Here is a 20,122-nt window from a genome sequence, read left to right as displayed (position 1 = left end):
TAGTTTTGAGGAGTACACTTTGGTTAAAGGAGGAACGAGGAGCGTTTGGAAGCTCTCCAACTTCAGTCATGTTGCCCATATAGATCTTCCAGCTTTGTATACTTCATCCGCAGCTCCGAAATCCTGCTTGAACCTCCCCTGTTTGAAAGGTTCGCTATTTTATATTAATTTGTACTTTGTTTGTCGGATGAACTGGGAAAACAAACCATTAAAGCAAAATAAAAGGAGCCTTCTTCATGATACAGTTGATGCACATTTTTGAGGCACGGAGTCTCCCCAGTATTATGCAGCTGCTAATTGATGAGAACGTCATTACGTGGGGGCATAGCTTTAAATTAAGGGGGGGGGTAGGTATAGTTCAGATGTTAGGGGTAGGTTCCTTACTCAGCGAGTTTTGAGTTCATGGAATGCCCTGCCAGTAGCAGTGGTGGACTCTCCCTCATTATGGGCATTTAAGCGGGCAGTGGATAGGCATATGGAGGATAGTGGGCTAGTGTAGGCTAGGTGGGCTTGGATCGGCGCAACATCGAGGGCCGAAGGGCCTGTACTGCGCTGTATTCTTCTATGTTCTATGTTCTATGTTCTAACGTTACGATGGGGAAAACGTGAGACTGTGCACGAGTGGAGTTTCGCCTGACAAGTAATAACCGATTCAACTGAGGATTTCTGAGATATTGTTGATTAAATTCTTCTGGCTGAGAGTAACTATGTTATAGCTCTGAAAAGCTAAACATCTTAAGTTGTGAAAAAAGCGTTCCGCGGTAATCAGATCTTCACAAAAGCAAGAGTTGTTTTTACCTTCTCAAATGGTGTAACATGAAGAAGAAAAAAATGTGATTTTTTTTTCAGCAGCTGCTGTGAATTTTACGTTTAAAGATTAAGTGAATAGATCAGAGACGTTTCTCGCAACACTTAGCCTGCACGTCCAGCAGCCAAGTGAAATATGCCAAACTAAATTGCACAGAAGCATTGTTCTGGACAACTTCGAAATAGTACAAAACATATGTTTTTATCGGAAGCTATGGTCAAGTTGAGGATAGAGATAATAAATGGGTGTGCAAATGGCAGGACCTTTATGTTGATGTTCAAAAGTGCAGAAGCAGATATTAGTTTTAAGGAAGTTTTAGACGGGTTGCTCAAATGGGCAGATCAGCAGCCGATCGAAATTTGCCATGAAAGCTGTTCAACAATGCACTTTGCAAGACGGAACACGACAAACAGTTACTCAATGAATGGAAGGACGTTCGAAAGCTCTAGGTAACAAAGGGAACTTGGGGTCCTTGTCCATCGACAATTGAAATTGGCATCTAACGTTGATGGATGAATAACGAAGAGAACATAATCTTACGTTATGTGTTGAGGGTCTATCAAGTATTTTGTTTCGCAGCCAAAGGGTTTGGATGTCTGGAAGTGGCTGCCAGAGAGTGTCGGGGTCAGTCAACGTGCTAAACCTCACCAATGTTAAAAAGTATGCCAATGAGCACTTGACTTGTGATGGCAGACAACGTCGTGGGCCAAGCCTTGGAATGTGGGATTAGTGTCAATAGGACAGTGCAGGATCATTTTTGCCAGTTAATTTTCTTTGCTGTTTTAGCCATGACACTATGCGTCTACAAAACGTGTCAACTGATCTGCAGGCAGTGAGCACGGCTTTCCAATTCTTGCCCTTCAGCCAAAAAGCATTGAAACCACACACTAATTAACAGAATGTGCTTCCGACTTTGCAAGTCTCTCTGCATGGATAACGACATGGGAATCGATGCAGGAATGACAAGATATGACATTGCCAAATTTGACCGAGCACGTACATCTGATGGTTCGTAAGTAAGGAACTTTTCTTAGCTTGAGATCTTTCCACATCATTTAATACTGTGCATTAAGTATGGCTAGATGAGGCACAAGTAGGTTTGTAATGAGTAATCTGTGATTGTTGGAAATGCAGCAGAGAAGCATGAGTGGGAAATCTGGTGGAGGCACGCACGACTTTGAATGGCAAAGTCCTAGATTAGCCTGCGAATTAGATTGTAGATTGCTGAGTCAAAGGAAGAAATTTCATCAAATGAACTTAACAATAACATTGTATTCGGACTCAGAAACCTGTTCGCATGCGACCAAAGAAACGAGGAAATGACATAGGTAATTTTACGGAGGTTACATTTGGGACAAAGATTCTGGAGAAACGATATAATTTCCAGATTTAAAGTTTGCACTCGCAAAAGAACAAACTTTAGCAAGCCTGGAGTTTTTGGAGGGTTTGGAAAATGTGTAAGACAGCTCAAAAAGCAGAACTCTAGTTTCATAAATAAAGGACAGCATATAGCAGCAAGAAAGCCTTGCACAAAATATGCATTTCCCAATCATAGCAGTCGTACTTTCATTTCTTCAATTAAGATATACCGTTTACAACCACTAATGCATCTCTGGGTCAACCGTGACACATCGATTGTGCACCTATGTTTCATGGTGCATGAATCGAATTGGAAAGTCTAATTTTACTTTCTTGCATACGAGAAGTGATGATTGCAAGATGAGATATTCTGTCTTTTCCCGATATTTATTTCTGCTAATGTTACAGTCCATTATATTTTTTTCTAACTGAGTTTCATTGATTGTAAACATGCATTACCGTAAACGTACAATTTATAAGGTTTGTGGAATATTTCTTTTAATTCATATTCTGCAAGTACGTCATAGGCATCCTTGACATTTCCAGCAAAATCAAAATCGAAAGGTATTAAATATGCAGCGGCAAGCCGATGTGAATTTCTTTTTTAAATGCGCTTTATAATTAAATTACAAATTTAAAATCACAGGCAACAATTATATGTATGGTAAGCTATTTTCCAATAAAAGCAGAGGATACTCTTATAAGCCTGCTGAACAATTTTCCCACAATTAGTAGGACTTTGTATTACTTGTTTATGAACATGCAGTTTCGTTGAGGTTTACTTGATAATAATAACCAACATTCTTCGAGCGATTCCACTGGGAAGACTGTTGGTATCATTGAAAAAATATGTTTTGATGACAGCCTCTTTACTCCTTCTGATTTCTCATCCTGATCTTATATTTCATCACATATAAAATGACTGCAGTATTCCTTTAAATAGTATGTTGTAATATATTTTCAATCAGCATTTCTCATTCGATATTCCCTTTCAAGTTTCTATGGGTATATTTTCAATTTGACTTTTGTGACTACCATGCACAGGATTAATTCCTTCTGCGTTTTTAATGCACTTGCAAGTTCTCACTTCTCGGGGACAACCACGCCATTAAATCAGAATTGGAAATTGTTGATAATTACTTGAATAAGCAGTATGCATTGATAAATTCATCTACTTAGATTTCACAAGCAGACAGAACATGTTACAGTGAAATTTAGTCAATGCATGAGTTTTAAACTAATTTACTAATCTCAAGAATACATGTTGTAATTATGTACTTTGTAGCATTCCACTTAAGTCGCTGGAATGTTTTACTCTTACATTTGTGGGAAATTCTTCCAATAATGTCTCACATTATGTAACGTCACTGATAAGCTCCTGGGATCGGGTGGCATTGAAAACTGAGAGCCAAAAACTGTGACACTTATGCGAGGGGTCAGATTTTGAGAATTCAGCTCGAATTCCAGGGAACTATATTGGAGTGTGTCCTATTTGTCCGATTATGTTTGGGCAGATTGTTTGACGCTCGAATATGGCATTGAGTGTGCACTTCTAATTATCCAGCTTTATAGTTTTCATCGCACCCTCGCTGTTTTTGGCGTCCACGGTAAGTGAGGTATCGATTTTTAAACTTTACGAGCTGCCATGCTTGACATGTACTCGCCTCTCTGCTCGACTATTCCTGTGTCTGCAGAATACAGTTACCAGTTCTGGAGTTGCAGTTGCTGGACCTCCTCCACCGCCAAACCATTACCACATGACGCCTGTAGATTCGGCCTTGGGACTCTGCAACAACACGGATAAATGTGGACTTCAACAGCTCCCTCATTTCCCATCCCCCGCCATTATCCCAGTCTCAAGCGTACAAATCGGCACCGCCCTCTGGACCAGTCCATCACTCCTCCTCTGACATATCATCTTGGGCCTCACCTTCAGCAATCTATCACTTTTCCAGCTACCTTCCCGCAACTTCATCCCCTCCCAGTTATCTCTCAGCCCCGACCCACACACCTCATTCCTAATGAAGCGCTTATGTCCGAAACATCAATTCTCCTGTTCTTCGGATGCTAGCTGACCTGCCATGCTTTCCCAGCACTACGTTCTAGACTCTGATCTCTAGCATCTGCAGTCCTGACTTTACCCCTAGACCTAAGTCCATCTTGCTTACCACACTTCACAACAACTCAACCAACTGCTAATTGCAATTCTGTCAAACTCCTCCTTCTAATGTCTCAATGTTGCACAATACACCTCAATGTGCTTTGGAGAATTCCGCAATTTTGCAACCCTTTTGAACGGTAATTCATCCTCACCTTCGTTTTCTGTCTGCCATCCTGCAGTTTTTTCACTTGAGGAAGCACCTATTCCATGTTTACGTTTTGTACTGGAGGGCTGAAAGTATTCAATGGTTTCCTTAATGTCTTCACAAAATATATGCAAGGAGAAACGTGCACATTGTGCGTATCTATGTCCCCTTCAATCCTTGTAAGATTCTGTAAATTCCACTTTGGGAATACAACCAGTCTGACTCAAGATTTGTAAACAGACAGACTATAACTTCACAAACTGAATATAACCCGTTCAACCCTGACGAGCGGGACAACGTGTCTGCAACTCATACTGCATTGATTACAGAAGCATTGCAACAGAAGTCGGCCGTTCTGCTCTTTAACCCGCTCCGCGATTCATCAGGATTATGGCTAAACATTTGAACGCAACAGCCTAATTCTTCTTTCACTCCATAACCTTTGATTCCTGTCGCCTCAGATTCTGTATTTAGCCTCTTTTCCGATCACATTAATTGTTTTGGCATTCATTACTTCCGATTGTAATGAATTTCAGAGACTAGCTGCACTTTAGGTGCACTTTATAAGACTCCTCATCGTTGTCCTCTACAGTGAACGCTGGATCCTCAGATTGTGATCTCCGTGTTTTCGACATACACTCATACCGTGGGCAACATGCTCCCTGTGTCTACACTGTAAAGTCCTGCTAGAAGTTTATAACTCTCTGAGAGATTCCACATTAATTCATTTGAACTTTAGTGAAATAATCCTAACCAATCAATCACTCTCCATACCTCAGTGCCACCATCCCTGGAATCAGACTGGGAAACGTTCATTGCACTCCTTCAACAGCTACACCATTGAGACTAAGATATGTGCAGCATTACTAATTCTTTGCATTTACAGGCCATTTCAGATATTCCACTTTGGAGAAATGAAGGTGAAACTACCTCCAGTTGGTTTTCTGAAAACTACAGAAAAGAAACCGTTCTCTGGATTATCAAGATTATCCAGTTGCATCTGCCTGGATTAGAGTTGTGCTGGAATAAGGTCACAGCAGTTCAGGCAGCATTCAAGGAGCAGGAAAATCGACGTTTTGGGGAAAAGCCCTTCGTCAGGATTGGAGGCAGGGACTCTGCAGGATAGAGATAAATGAGAGGGGGTGTGGGTGGGGAGAAAGTTGCAGAGAGTACAAGAGGTAAATGGGGATGGGATGGCGGTGAAAGGTCAGAGACGTGGGTGGGGGAAGTTAGCAAAGTGGACAATTGGTGTTTGGGGGTGGGCATGAAGGTGCTAGGTCAGAGAGGAGGGACAAGCCGATAGGTGGAAAGAAAGATAGGTATGTAGGACAGTTCATGGGGACGGTGCTGAGCTGGAAGGCATCTGCCCCCAACACTGCCTCATTGAAAAAGTCATGTCTTATTTCCTCAAGCAGTTCTCCGTTTGTGAATTTTCCACTTCACGTTAAATATTCATTGGCACGTTCTATTAATTTTAGCCATTAACCCTTATTGGTCTCTTTACCAGACATGAAGTTTATACCCACTATGAACTATGTTAACTCCTTCAGAACATTAATCAACTCAATTATATATTGTCTCATTCTTTTAACCGCAAGAGGAAATGGGCCTAAAATGTTCCATGACTTGACAATGATGTTCGATCCACAGCTCGGGAGTTAAAGAAATGAACCATCAGCAATATATCACACAGCTTCAGAATAAAGATCCAGAATTACCATACATCTTTAGTTTTACGACTATTTATATTTATTTAAAAAATCATGAATGCTTCATTTTTATCTTTTTGCCATATGCCCAGTCGTGTGACAAAGGCCCTGATCTCCAGCACTCACTTACTCCTACATGACTGACAATGGCAGACATATGCCCGTGGCTCACTGTTCTTTCTTGCCTTTTGATGTTGTAGCATTTTTTTCCGACTTTTCATCGATTACGTGCCTGTAGAACAATGTTGGAACAGTCATCTTCTGTTTGAGTACGAATTCTATGAACCAGGCAAAGTCTGCAGAAGTGTAATACGGAATTTCTCAGCGTCCATTAAACTGTTATCGTTCAATAGGTGAAAAGGAAGGCATATTAAATTTTGGTACGTGTTGCTGAAGAAAGTAAACAAAAAGCAAATATCTTTCATTGAACTATGCAAGACATTGGTTTGTTTGCATCTGGATTGCTGCGTAGAGTTTTGATCACCACATAACAATAGAAATCACATAGCATCCGATTGCAGTTCAACAGGTGTATTTGTAAGCACGAGCTTTCGTAGCGCTGCCTCGTCATCAGGTATTTGTGGAGCTGCACGTTAAGACACAGATTTGCAAGCAAAAGATCAAAGTGTCATGCAGCTCAAATATATTGAACACATATGAAATGGGTTTTCTAGTTTCGGTTCATCATTATGCAATTCCCAAATCTCCTTTTTAAGTCACATTCTCAAGATAAGTTCAGATTTCATAATGTCATAATTTCAGATGTCATAAAGGCATAGCTGCCGCAGTGTCGATTATAATAATGATTTAGAGGTGTAGTTGTTGGACTAAAACACCAGGTTATAGTCGAACAGTTTTATTTTCATGCATTACATTTCTGTTTATCACTGGAAAAGCAATGGCCGGTGCTCTCAGTTCATGCCTTTTTTTAGACTTTATTTCAGCTGCAGCAGACACAAGATGGTGGAGTGCAGGTAAGTCGCCAGCATCTTTAAAGGATTTTCCAGACTTTATATTGAAGGTTATGTCTTTGAAGTTGTTTCCACCCTTCTGTAAGAGTCTGTTTTTTGTGTTTTTTTTTTGCCATGGGCATGTTCATGTGCTGTTAAAGTATTGGAACAGTTAATTACTAATAGATATTGGAGCGGATTGGTGAAGTTTGTCAACAGTTAAGTTATTCAAAATTCCGTTTTCATTCGTTGGGTCTGCAACTGTTGTTCTGAAATTACTTCTTTTCGGAAAGTCCAGTGCTTTGATGACTTGTACCAGATGGGGAACATTCACTTCACATCAACCTTCATACAATAAACAGTCAGGGCCACGTTCTGAAAATAATTTGAGAGTGTCAAGCCTGTACCATTGCATTTTGTTGGGATGTTAGGTTCATTCAAATTTGGTTTTAGAGTAGTTGGACTCAAAGGCGAGTGGAAGATGTCTGTTTCTTTTTTTTCTGCGTGTTCAATTCGAGGAGTTTAAACAGTACTTTGCTGTGGAATGACTCTTTCAGTCAGTGAGAATTTTCTGCGGGTGAGGAATGAAGTAACTCGGTCATATTGCAGAAGGTAAAGATAAAGTTAAAGGCATTGCAACTGGCAGGCTGGAATGCACAGATAAGGTGGAGTTGTTTTTACCTTCGTTTGTGACAAAAGAAACGGTAATGACAACAATTATGCAAAATTTAAATTTGCTAGAAACGTTGGAATTGACTCGAATTCAATTAGATATGAAGCAGCTTGAACACGAATTTCATTAAGTTGAAGACAGAGGAAAAAGTAGAAGGACCGAGTCACTCTCAGAAAAAAGAAAAGAAGTGGAGAGGAGTGCCCTCACAGAAGAAAGATAACAGAGAGAGAAAGGATGGGGAGAAACAGATTGAGTTTGGTCTACAAAATTTGGCACTTAGAATGGAAAGTTGAACTAAATGGATGAAGGTGAAGTTGAAAGTTACGCTTAGTCGGGAAGTTACTGATGTTGAGCAAAGTCATTGTAGCTGAAGACTTGGTGGAAGTCTGTTCAAATGTATCCAGGCAGTATACACGTTTGATTCGGAGAGTGTCGAAGACGTTTTCATTTCAATCCAGAAACAGGCTAAACAAATGAAGTGGCCACTCACGATACGGGTTTGACTGAACCAAAGACATTTGCTAAGTAGAGCTAGTGGTGTATCCGCATCACTATCAGAAAATGGAGATGGGGATGTGACGAGGTAAAGGAAGCCATACTTAAGTGCATGTGACATTCTATCCGAAAATCACAGGCAGCGATTTAGAAACCGAATAATGGACGATGTTCGAACGTTTATTGAGTTTGAAAGGATAAAATCTTGCTTCTGACATTAATTTCAATTCATGTGAAATTGAAATAATGTTCAAGAGAGATCCTCTGGTAGTAAGGGCAAACGTGACGTTATTGAAGATAATAAATATAGTTTACCACAAGATAAAACGGAAACCCATGAAGGGGGAAGATAACTTAAAAGGCTGACGTGTTTTCACTGCAATAAAATAGTCCCAATGGGTTCACAATATTTTTGGTTCAGTCGAAGCACTGGGAAGAAGATATTGGAAAGCAGCATAAGCCAGGAAATGTTGGTAAAATTGCAAAATGAATCACAATGGATGCTAAAATGTCGCACCAGAATGTACTACACAGACAAACTGTATTTGAGAAGGTGGTGGTAGTTCTTCATCAATTATTTACTTGAGCAAATAAGATGTCCTCTCATAGATTGGGAACAATACCTAAAGAAGATTTAGCATTCAGAGTTACATGATCAGATCAATCTTTAATGTTGACGAATGAAGAGACATGTAACGCAGAGACTAGTCCTGTAAAAGGTGTTGGACGTGAAATTCATGGTGGTCCGAGAAATGCTCCGTATGTGCAGTGAGGTTGGAGTATGAAGGGAAATATGGAGAAGTATTAATAGGAGTACTGGAGAAACTCTTGGCTCCTTGAGTACAATTGGTGCTTTATAACCAATTGCCGCTTATGCTGCTTTCCAATATCTTCTTCCCAGTGCTTCGACTGAACCAAAAATATTGTGAACCCATTGGGACTATTTTATTGCAGTGAAAACACGTCAGCCTTTTAAGTTATCTTCCCCCTTCATGGGTTTCCGTTTTATCTTGTGGTAACCTATATTTATTATCTTCAATAACGTCACGTTTGCCCTTACTACCAGATTTTCTGCCGACTGTGGTGAAAAACCCAATGGAGAAGCAGAATTCTGTAATACTGAGGTATTACAGAACGTATATCATTATTTTTTTCCTGACCATCTGAACAGAAGGTCAAAATATCACCAGTGGAAAAAAGATGAGAAATCAATGAATAAAGATAAGAATGTTAAAGTAGAATTGTCTGTAATCGTGTTTGATGGAATGTTTGAGCCAAATCAGGAGCAGGTGGAGGACAAAGACTGTATTTTTCAGTCAGAAAAATTAACAAAGTTGCAACAAAAGATGGAAAACTGAAACGATTGTATCCAAAAGCGCACACAGAAGAATAATTTGAATGTATTTCGGAATGCGACCATCTTAAAAAAAGATATCTTGATGAGCAATTGGAGACCATGATGTATGGAGGAGAGATGGGCAGAAGTTGAAAAAGGTGTATTGCCAGTGATTCACAGAAAGGAGGTGTTGTCGGAAGCACATGAATTCCAGTAGGAGAAAAAGTCATGCGAATACAGAAAAGCATTTTTAATGCATAAAGCTGTGTTTAAATTTTGTTAGAAATGTCATACGTGTCCGGCAATTGGAAAAACTGAGGCAACAATAAAACCGGCATTTTTAATACTCGTTTCTGCATTTCAGAAACATTTTGCGAGGATTTTAATTGATTCTATCTCACCAATACCTGAAAGAGAATTTGTGAAAATCTAAGCACATGCATAAGATGTCGTGCTGAATATAGAACACATCTGATCTAAATGCTTGACACTTTCAAGAAGCATCCAAGGTGACATATTGATTTTTTTTCAGAAACTGAAATGACAGAGCAGGTACACATCAGCACATCGCACACAAATAGAAGAAGATTGCTCAGTAATTCAGATATCTTGTCAATTATTAGAGATCATTCGTGCCCACAAACCTGAAAAAAGGAAAGTGAAGACATCGCTGAACTCTACTTGAACTGCAACACGGAGGCATAAGGCAACTACTTACTGAAATAAGAGTCAGGGCAAAAAGATAGTCTGGTCGACAGCAATTTTATCTTTGTTCCTGTTCCACAGAAATGGAAGAATGGCAAGCAGCTTCTGAAAGCCATTGCATAGGAAAAAAGGAGAACACTAGTCTGCTTTAACTGTTTGTCAAGAAACGTAATTTCGCAAACCATTGTGCCAGTTATATGGGATTAATCTGTCTCAGTTCAGACTGCCTGCACTGACTTCATTGTTGAAATATGCAATGACATGATAGAAAATTTACCATTGATCTACTGAGAGAAGTTTTATTCTGTATTTGCCAAATATGTTACAATAACGAATAAGTAATGTGTAATTTTCTGGTTCATTCAGCGTTTTAATAGTTATCCATAATTGTCCTGGTGAAAAAAAAATGAACTGCTGCTTTTTTTGTGCTGTCGGTAAACTCACAAAACCATTCCAGAATTCTTCTCAACGAAGGAACTCAATCTGGTGCTGAGTGGTGCACAGAGGAGATTGCAGACGGAGGTGTTCCTATGTATCTGCTGTTCCGTGCTTGGTAATGGTAGCGGACACAGAAGGCGATCTCTCATGAATGCTGTGATTTTTCTAAAGTGTATATTGGAGATTGTGTCGAGTGCTTTAATTCGACCTCAACGTCTCAGGGAGCAAATGTAGTGCCAATTAAGCGAGATGCTTTATTTTGCATGAGGGCCAGTCCAAGACAGACTTAACGCATTTTTAATAACCGTAGCTCCATGGCCATCATTAACCATTTCGTGGGATTAAAGCACAGTCCCATAGGAGATTACCTAACTTTTAGCATTACTCATTTTGTCATCGACATCACAATTGAGAATTTAAATTGCAGAGCATTTGGCTTTGATCTTTATGGCTCATTTTCACCAGCAATAGCGCCAGAAGACAGGAGGAGAGCAAATTATTTTCATATTGTACAAGAAGGGGAGGAGAGGCACCACTGGAAATTATAGACGAGTGAACCTTACGTCAGTGGTGGGTAAAGGGTTGGAAAAAGTCAGAAGAGATTGCTTTATAATCATCGAGAAAGAAATTAGTTGATTAGAGACATGGGACACGGTTTTGTGAAGGGTAGATCCCACCTTCCAAACCTTGTTGAGTTCTTTCAGACGATGAACAACAAGTGAATAACGGTGAAGTGGTTGATTCCAAGAAAGTGTTCGAAACGGATCCGCATCGAAAGCTATTGCACAAAAATTCAGAGGCATGGGATCGAGGGTGATCTGGGGTGTAGATCAGAAATCTGCTCGCTGAGAGAAGACAGAGGGTTGTGGTTGATGGGAGATGTACATCCTGGAGTTCAGTTCCGAGTAGTGTAATGAAAGGATCTGGTTTCGGCCACTGCAGTGTGTCATCTTGAAACAAGACCTGGATGAGGGCGTAGAAGAATGGGTTAGGAAAATTGTGAATGGCACTAAGGCAGGTGGATTTGTTGATAGTGACAAATGATGTTGCAGGTGACAATGCGAGATAGGCAAGCTACAGAGCTCGGCTGAGATGTGGAAAATGGAGCTTACTGTGGATAAGTGTGACTGGATTCACTTTGGAAAGAGCAACAGGAATACAGATTGGTGGGCAAGAGGAATGATTCTTGATAGTGTAGGTGAACACATATATCTTGGTGTCCATGTGCATAGATCTCTGAATATTACCACTCAGGTTGATATGGCTGTTAATAAGCCATATGGAGTATTGGCTTTTTTTGGTCGAGGAATGATGGTCCTGCCAATTAGGTTACGTTTCAGCTGTACAAAGTTCTGGTGCGACATTACTTGGATATTGAGTGCAGTTCTGGTAACTACATTACAGTAAAGACATGGGACCTTTGGAAAGGGCTCACAGCAGATTTACTAGGATCTTGCCGAGTATGGAAAGAAGTATTAATGAGAAAAGGCTGAGGGACGTGAGGCTGTTTTCGTTCGAGAGAAGAAGGTTGAGATGTGACTTAATTGAAACATGTAAGACTATCAGAGGTTTACACAAGTTGCACAGTGAGAACTTTCTTCCTCTGATGGCGATGGCCAGCACGATGTGGCATAGATTTAAATTGTGGGCTAATTGATATAGGTCTGATGTCAGGTAGTTTCGTCACTCAGAGACACTCAGGGCATGGAATGACCCTCTCACATCATTTGTAGACTCGCCAAATTTACGGGCATTTTAATAATCATTGGATAAACATATGGATGAAAATGTAATAGTTCAGGTTGAATAAGCTTCAGATTGGTTTTACAGGTCGGGGCAACATCGAGGGCTGAAAGGACTGTCATGTGCTGCATTGTTCTACGTTCTATGTTTTATGATGTCATTTAGATCCAAAATAAAGAAAGGCAAATGAACAATTGAATCTAATCACACTGAGGTACCAAGAGTTAAGTGGACATGTTAAGACTTCTTACCATTTATGGGATGTTTCATCAGAGTACAGACTGCTCAGAAGCTTAGTAAGTGAATGAAACATGCATGATAGGCATTTACTGATGCTAAGAGATTGGAACTTAGAATGCTTTGCTTCACAGTAAAAGGAGAATTTCATGCGTATCTGCAGACGGACGATAACAGGAATTCGAATAGTTGTCTAAAATTTATCTATTTGCAATATGGAAGCCATGTCCTTTCACTATAGTACAATCTGCACATCACTTACCTGGCTTTATTCTTTGAAATCAGACAGCCACAGTCAATATTCATTTTGGTCATTAATTGATCACTGCCGGTATCGCACATAAAAAAAGCTAAATCCAAATCTTCCCATGAAACAACATAGGGAAAGCAGCGCTGTGAAGAAAAGGAATAGAAATTATGATTGAATTGATTTCAATTGAGTTAGATCAATTGCCACGTGTACTCACAGACCTGTGTTGAAAAATTTACTCTTCGCTTGATGTCGGGTTATCTTAGATACAAAAGTGCCTAACTTTGGGATCTTGGAACAACGAACATAGACCTGGACAGCACATGAACGTGCACTTCGGACGATGATGTTGTCCTGAACATGAATCCAAATTAAAGTAATTCATTCTGCGTGCCCTTTCTCCATCTCCCAGCATTACTTGCATTCTCACGTGCATACCTAAAGCCTTCCTTCGCGCCCCTTTCTGCCATTATCGACATCACGACAGCACATTCCACACTCCAAAAACACACTGCATTAAACAAACATACCTTTCATATCGCCTTTGAATTTTGCCCCTCTCATCTCAACTGCATGCACTTTAAATTTGGACACTTCACTGTGGGGAAAAGACACAAGCCAATAACCTTATCCATTAATTTCATACTTCTGTAGCCTTTTGTCAAGTCTCACCTCACCCTCCGCCTCTCCAAAGAAAACAACCCGAGCTCTTTACTTGCATTTCCTTATCGCTCATATCCTCAAATGCTGGTAACATCCTGGTGAAACTCTGCTGCACCTTCGCCAAAGCCCCCATATACTTCCTGTAACATGGCAAACAGAATTGAACTCTAATTCAAGAATAATATCTTATCAAGCTGCAACATGATCGCCTGACTGTTACTCACAATTCGCCGAACAATAATGGCAAGCATGTCATAAACCTGCGCTACTTCCCTGTCGATTTGTGTTGCCACCTTCAGGGAGCACTGGACTTGAAACCAAAATCCCTCTTCAAATGAAAATTGTTCAGGTTCCTACGATTAACTATGTACTTTTCCTTAACGCATGATCTCCAAGTGCAGTACTGGATTCAACTCAATCTGCCAAATCTCCGTGCATATCTGGAACAGATCTGCTTCCTGATCTTTTCTTTGAAGCCTTCTATACTTTCCCAGAAATCACTGAACCTGATCTCATCTGTGAACTTACAAACTCACCCATCTGCTTTTTCATCCATGTCAATAATGCAAACCAGAAATAGCAGAGTTGCCAGGACGGAATGCTATGGGCCACCTCTTAGAGTCATAGAGTCATAGAGATGGACAGCATGGAAATAGACCTTCGGTCCAACCCGTCCATGCCGACCAGATACCCCAATCCAATCTAGTCCCACCTGCCAGCATCCAGCTCATATACCTCTAAACCCTTCCTATTTTTATACCCATCCAAATGCCTCTTAAATGTTGCAACTGTACCAGCCTCAACCACAGCCTCTGGCAGATCGTTCCATACACGTACCACCCTTTGCGTGAAAACGTTGCCCCTTAGGTCTCTTTTATACTTGTCACGGACTTGCATTCAGAAAAAAACCCCGCCATTCTACCACGTTCCTCTGCCTAGTATCGGCAAAATCAAAAGAATTCATGTGACCATTCACTGTGGATCCCATGCATTTAAATCTCTGGGCGACTCTATCATGGAGGGCTTTGCTGAAATTCTCACTAAAATCCATGTAGATAATATCCACAGCTCTACCATAAACAACAAGTTTCATCGCCTCCGTGAAACATTCAATCATGTTAGTAAGACATGACCTTGCCTGCGCAATGGCATGCTAACTGTGTCTAATTCGGCCAGGTGGTTTGAAACATCCAAAGTCTGTTCCACTAGAATACTCTCCAACAGCTTCCAAATGACACTGCAATGCTGACTTTTCTTTAGTTTTCGGAAATGTCACGATTTACTTTCTTAAACAGAAGATCAACAATAAAGGAATAAAGGCGTTATGTTCAACGTAAAGGCAGCTATGGTCAAGGGAGTCCCGAAAGGTTTGCAGTGGAAAAACAAGTCTATTCATGAAGGCAATCAGGAGAGAGAAAAGAGGCACAAGATAGCTTTGGCTGGGAGAATCAGGGTGATAACTCAGAAATTCTTTAAGTACATTAAAGAAAAAGAATAATCACAGAAAGATTATGGCCTCTCAAGAGTAAGAGTGTGAATATGTATTTTTTTGTGGAACTGCAGGGAATGGGGGAGGTTCTCAATGAATATTTCTTCCCTGTGTTTAACGTGGAGAAAGACATGAAGACTTTGTTATGACACAGGTTAAAACGCTCTGATAATTCTAAGTCTGACACACATAGTTTAATTTCGAGAGGCAAACAATCATCCCAAAGCGAACATATGAAGTGGAAATTAACAATTTTATTCTTGACGTCTGAAACAGAATACTAAAACCAAACACTAATTACAACTTTCTCTTCAAACTACTGTTTAACTATCACTCAGCAATACTGGTCCGATACGTTCCCTCTTAAATTTACGGCAAAATCAATTTGAAAACCCGTTATAATCTCCAGACGTAAACCTTTCTTTGTAGGTTTCTCTAGTTAGATTTTGATGTTCTGCTGGATTTTTTTTAGACAGGTAATTTATTGACAGCTATATAGCTGACAGTCTGTTTGTTGGTATTCATTGCTATTCTCGACTGATCTATTCAAAATGTCTGACTTTACTCCCCAAAACATGGGAACATTTCATTGGTTTGATGTCATGCCAAGTAGTAAAATTCAAATTCGATTTGTCTTTGTTATCTAGGGAATGACTGAAATTGATTTGCCGGGATTAAATTTGTTAGTTGCATGGCAACACCGTGCGAAGTATTTGTGGCCACCAAATGTTACATATGAAGTTTTTCTGTTCACTGTGTCCTTCTTTAAGTCCGTGCTACCTTCCACTCTCCTTTAAAAATGCAGTTCACACATCAACCTTCATAACACCTTTCCCTGAAGAAAACAACACCAGGATGAATAAATGGCTCAATTTCTGCTTTGCGTTAACAGGATTACCATGACGTGCATGAGTTTAATATAAGTTCACATTAACCTTTTGTAAGATAAATATATTGAATAATTGAAGAGATACCAATCTTATCTATACTTTCTTAGTTAGAATTTCATCGATGGCCTTTGCGTTCCGTGGGATCAACTTTTCAGGACCAGTGTTATGTCCCAAGAACGTCACCACTGCTTTCGTGGCGTCTTTTATTTAAATTTATTGCCAACTTCGCCTCTCGTAGCCGTTCAAACTGCTCTGCCAACTGCACAATGTGATCATACAGGACTTACGAAACACCACTACATTGTCCAAACAGACTGCACAGTTTGTTCAAACATCTACAACATTGTTTGTGAGCTTTTGAAATGTTGCGTGTGTGTTATACATTCCAAAGGGCATCACTTTGATTTGACATGGCTCATTTATGCTCGCAAATGCAGGAAGTTCTTTCACTGTTTCTGGTAAAGGCACTTGTCATAATCACACAGTAAGTCCAACTTGTTGATATAACTGCTTGTCAAACTTTCTCCATACAGACCGCCAATCTCGGTATTGGATTTGAGTCCGAATTTGTCACGGTGTGGACCTTCCGATAATCTACGCGAAATCATTGAGTCCCGTCTGGTATTGAGTCCGCTCTGCTTGCCTTAATTCTCGTAATGGAATTGGCTCTTGTAATCTGGTAGACACAACCATTGTGGCTAAAGAAGACTGTTTCCCACTTCTATTTCTCGGCAGGGGTCCGTCACAATTATTCATAACCCGTGGGAAACGTTCTTCACATGTGGAAATTGGTAACTAAGAACATTGTTGAACTTCATGCGCTCTGCCTCAGTTCAATTCCATCCTCGTTAAGTTTGGTTAACACAACCTTCTTGACCTCGCTGGGTTTAGATGTATGAAGCTGATTGGGGTGTTGGTTTATCAGAAAAGCATTCCTGACATCTACTTCATGTACAATCACATTTTCCCATGCATCTAATTCATAAATATACTGCAGTAACAAACTTTCAACTGTGTTCTTTGCTCCCGAGGAAAATAGTATATTAACCTGTTCACACGCCTCAAGGCCTTCTTGGTTTTAAAAATATTTTGAGTCACATCAAAATCTACAACACCTGGATGTCGTTCCTCACTCTGGTGGACAGTAACTAACACATGTTTCTTCAGATGTTTTCAAAGTTTGTGAGAAGATTTGTAGCTCGGGTGCTCGTTGTTGTGGTTCTGTTCGCCGAGCAACACAAATTCCCAGCTCGGCGAACACAACCATAAATTCAGATATATCTCTCCTAATACGGTTTCAATATGTCAACAACTTTAAGAGGTTGTTCACCTAATTCAAAGTATTTTAAATTTCTGAGGAGCTACTAAATCTGGCTGTAAATTGCGTCTTATCACTGGCAACAGTACTAATACGTGATTATCTCAAGTCAATGTCCAAATCTGTGTTTTTATCTGCAAACTGCTTCATTTTATGCTAAATCACCTGCTCGATTTAATCTCTTCCTTTCACCAGATGCATAATCTAATTCGGAGCTCTTGGGCTTTGGTCTTGTCATTTTTTCTTTAAATAATTCCTTGGAACCTCACCTTCGTGTCCGAATATTAACTCAAAGGGAGGAAGCTGAGATGATTCAAGGGGAAACAATAATGAGGATATCTTCATCCTCATCACTCGGGTAATCCTGACAGTAGGCTGTCAACATGATCTTCAATGTCTGATGCCAGCTTTCTAAAGCTCTCTGAGATTCAGGCTGATGCATATTTGATTTAAAATCCAAATCCATATACTGTCTCGCAGTAAAATTAGAACCTTGATTCTAATAAACATCACTGGGTGGGCCATACCACGTGAAGAAAGCAGCGAACTCCTCTACCATGATTTTGCCTTAATTCTCATAATGGAATTGACTCTTGAAATCTGGTAGACGCAATATTTATGCTCAATGCAAGCTCTTTACAATTTTTATTTCTCGGCATGGGTCCGACACAATCATTCATAACCCGTGTGAAACATTCCTCACATGCGGGAATTGGTAACAAAGGTCCTGGTGTTATCTCCGCCTGTAATTTACCTGCCATTTAGGATTCGGTTACGTTTTGGCGCCGCCCTTTTGGCGCAAATCATTTGACCACGCCGTTGTGGCTGTAAACGGTTTTGGCGCTCATTACTTTGGCGCTGAGCGGTTTTGGCGCCAATTCAGATAAATAAAGTCTGGTTTGTTTAAAGAAGGGAGGATGACGAATGACCGACGTAATTTTACTCAACTAGCAAGAGTTGATCGTCAAATCTGTCATGACCCGCTGCAGATTCAAATCTCGTTTTGTAATCATTTGCTCATTTAACAATTGTAAATAGTCATCTACTCTCTTGAAGATACCTAAGCCCTTCAGTCTTCATATTGGAAAGCTGTAATACAATTTTCTTTCTATTTTCTTGTAGAGCCCATACCAGAAATGGCTGAAAGCATTCTAAGCAAGAGAGATGAACTAAAATGTGTTAGATAAATGTAGCAAAATGTAGATATTCTTTTTAAAATCCTGAATAGGTTAAAATAATGAATAAAGATGAATTAGATTTATTTCTTACAATGCAATGAAAACGAATTTCTTATGGTCTCTTCAAGACTTTTTCTAAATTCTGAATTGGCGCAAAAACACTCAGAGCCAAAATAATGAGCGTCAAAATAGTTTAGAGACAAAACGACGGGGCCAAACGATCGGCGCCAAAACAGCGGCGCCAAAATGTCCCATTCCGAACATTTGGCAAGTATGGCGTTTTTGTTGAAGGTTAACAATATCCTCGAGCAGTCCAGGCCAATAAAAAATGATTGTGCACCTAACCCTGAGTCTTTAATACACCATGGTGACCTTCCATTGGGAAATAAGGCAGGGCAGGCGACTAAGGTGTCTGTAGAGAAGTACTTTGGGGCCAGCGACCATAATTCGTTTCGTAGTAAAATAGTGATGGTAAAGGATAGACCAGATTTAAAGTTGAAGTTCTAAATTGGAGAAAGGCCAATTTTGACGGTATTAGGTGAGAACTTTTGCAAGTTGATTGGAGGCAGATGTTCGCTGGTAAAGGGACGGTTGGAAAATAGGAAGCCTTCAGAAATGAGATAACAAGAATCCAGACAAAGTACATTTCTGTCAGGGTGAAAAGAAAGTCTGGTAGGTATAGGGAAGACTGGATGACTAAAGAAATTGAGGGTTTGGTAAAGATAAACAAGGAAGCATATGTCATGTATAGACAGGATAAATCGAATGAATCCTTCGAAGAGTATAAAGGCAATAGTGGTATACTTAAGAGGGAAATCAGGAGGGCAAATAGGGGACATGAGATAACTTTCACAAATAGAATTAAAGAGAATCCAAATGATGTTTATAAATATATTAAGAACAAAATGGCAACTAGGGAGAGAATAGGGCCCCTCAAAGATCAGCAAGGCGGCCTTTAGTTGAAGCCACAGAAAATGGTGGACATACTAAATGAATATTTTGCATCATTATTTACTGTGGGAAAGTATATGGAAGATATAGACTGAAGGGAAATAGATGGTGACATCTTGCAAAATGTCCACATCACAGAGGAGGAATTGCTGGATATTTTGAAATGGGTAAAGGTGGATAAATCCTCAGGACCTGATCAGGTGTACCAGAGAACTCTGTGGAAAGCTAGAGAAGTGATTGCTGGGCCTCTTGCTGAGATATTTGTATCATCAATAGTCATAGGGGTGGTGCTGGAAGACTGGTGGTTGACTAACTTGGTATCACTGTTTAAGAAGGGTAGTAAGGACAAGCCAGGGGATTATAGATCGGTGAGCCTAACTTCGGTGGTGGGCAGTTGTTGTAGGGAATCCTGAGGGACAAGACGTACATGTATTTGCTCAGGAAAGGACGACTTAACGATAGTCAACATGGCTTTGTGCGTGGAAAATCAAGTCTCACAAACTTGATTGAGTTTTTGGAAGAAGTAACTAAGAAGATTTATGAGGGCAGATAAGAAGATGTGATCTATGTGGACTTCAGTAAGGCATTCGGCAATGTTTCCCGTGGGAGACTGATTAGCAAGGT

Source organism: Chiloscyllium plagiosum, unplaced genomic scaffold (genome assembly GCF_037043375.1).
Source record: "Chiloscyllium plagiosum isolate Xiang-an unplaced genomic scaffold, Cpla_swu_hap1 HiC_scaffold_37, whole genome shotgun sequence".
Taxonomy (NCBI): Eukaryota; Metazoa; Chordata; class Chondrichthyes; order Orectolobiformes; family Hemiscylliidae; genus Chiloscyllium; species Chiloscyllium plagiosum.
This window is presented reverse-complemented; position numbering follows the sequence as displayed.